Source organism: Alosa alosa, chromosome 14, assembly GCF_017589495.1.
Source record: "Alosa alosa isolate M-15738 ecotype Scorff River chromosome 14, AALO_Geno_1.1, whole genome shotgun sequence".
Taxonomy (NCBI): Eukaryota; Metazoa; Chordata; class Actinopteri; order Clupeiformes; family Clupeidae; genus Alosa; species Alosa alosa.
The window spans coordinates 1,440,044-1,442,489 of record NC_063202.1 but is presented as its reverse complement, the minus strand read 5'-3'; positions in this window follow the sequence as shown (position 1 = coordinate 1,442,489).

Here is a 2,446-nt window from a genome sequence, read left to right as displayed (position 1 = left end):
GTGTCTATAAAGCATTGTAATGCTCATTATTACCATATATATGTATTCACAAGTCGTCATAGCCAACTTCATGAGGCATTATGACAGCTAATTATGAATGATTTTAATCTGAATAATGCATTATAAATATGTCAAGATCTGCCTACTCACTTGTCAGTTTTATGATGCTTCATAACTACTTTGCTTTGCTAAATGTGTATAGTGATGCATAAAGAGTTTTGACTTCTACTGTAGTCCTATATATCTATAGCTGTAAGTATATGTAATAAATTTATAATAATTTATACATCTCCCTATAGCACACAATTATAAACAGCTATGGAATATCATAAGTGTTATTTGTCAGCTCTAAGTAAAGTGACAAGAATATGACCCTATTATCCTACAATGAAATGAGAGCCTGGACAGTAAAGACAAAATGAATGCATTTAGTTCACTTTATTTTCATTTAAACCAAAGGTCTATTTTGATTCGAACGATCTTTCATAATGTCCCAAGATAGATTTCAGTGGCATTGTGAGTTTTATTCCAATAATAACCACCACCACAAAATATAGGACCATGCCGTGCCACTTTTTTGGCCTGTTTCATTGTGTTTGTGTAATGTGCTCAGAGCATTGATAATCAGTCTGATTATGTGTGTTGGTTTAAATGAAAATAAAGTGAACTAAATGCATTTCTTTTATCTTTACTGTCCAGGCTCTCATTTCATTGTGCCTCATATTTGTTTATAATAACCTTATATCTATTTATAATAGGGCTGTCAATCGATTAAAAAAAATAATCTAATTAATTATATACTCTGTGATTAATTAATCTAAATGAATCGCATATATAATTTATGCTGTGAAAGTATTTTAAATATTTAAATCAGGGGTCTCAAACACCCGGGCCGTGGGCCAAATCCGGCCCGCGTCCAGCCCGCGACCTATGTCAAAATAATAATGTAATCCGGCCCTTGAGACTTTTTAATTGTGACAAACAACGATACTGATTAAAATAGACGATAGTTCCAAGTACGGTGACAAATCTCATTTGTACTCTGCTCCACTATGTGCTAGACATCCAGAGCTTCATTCAAACCCAAAATCGCTGCGCAAAGTTTTCAGGAAATACTTGTATTACACGCGAGAAACACAAAGACGTGCATTTGTAATGACGCGGAAGCGATGCAGGCCATAGTGTTGCATAAATTGAAGCAGAAATTAAGCAGAAATAGGCCTACACCAAATGTTGAAAAACGTTTACGTGTGATGAAGTCTTAGGTAGGCTATGTTATTCACCTATTCTAAATCTGAAGGAGAATATCCTTTTGGAGATTATGATCGATCGTCTATTGAATGGAGGTGCGTCTGCGTGTATACAACGGTGTCCACTAAGCATACCATGCTTATTTCGACCCTCTGCCCAACATAGCTTGGAGGTTGCAGTGGTAATCGTGATGATAGTGTCCGTAATGGACGTGGTACAGACAGCAGGGCTAGTAGAAATAGGGCTCTAAACTACAAAGTCACCCGCAACATGATGCGAACTTCTGGCTACTCAGATTACCCGCGATAGGAACTGATTTAACCAGAATACTTTTTATAGAAACCATATACATCTTAGGTGTTGGTATACATCTTAGGTGTTTTCCTGTTAATTTGTTATGTGGATAATATGAAAAAAGTAAAGTAAACCTGCTCAAATATGTTCATCCAGTATTTATTGAAAGGTGCATAATTTGAGGTGCTTGCCATCCAGTGGCAAATTAGATGGGTAAATTTACCCCCTTCATAAACTTTTGTTTTACTCAAAGATTTTTACATTTACAGTAGGACTTTATCTCTGACCACTTTCAAGCCATGGCCTTTTGAAATTTTGATATAAAAATCCAATGGTGTTGCTTTCTTAACCCTGACGCCTATAGTTTGCCAGGTTTAAAAAAGTTATGAGAGGAAAATATTTTTATTTGGTGTGAAACACACACATACCTGTTTTTATGCTTTTCATTTGTTTTATAATTTGTATTAATATTTATTTTATCATTATTTTATTTATAAGCTAAGGTTGCTAGCACAGGTGTCTAAAACTAGATAAAAACACTTGCACTTTCTGTTTGCAGTTTTGTGTGCATTTTCAGAAATAGCCGGCCCTCCAATCAGATGACGTTGGCAGAATTGGCCCCCAGCTCATTTGAGTTTGAGACCCCTGATTTAAATTCAAATGAATCATTGAATAATCAGCATTAGTGACATTAAAGTTCAAAAACTCTTTTATTATTATTTTTAGTGTTCAAATAATTGCCATAATAATCTATGATATGACCTAATATGCTGAGGAAATAAATTCAAAGTGCTTCAAATTCAAATAAATCCAAAATAAAGTGCTTCGGGAAGAAGTTTTATTTTTCACATACAAGGCATTTCAGGCCACAGATATAACCTAGGGGACACAATGAAAATAA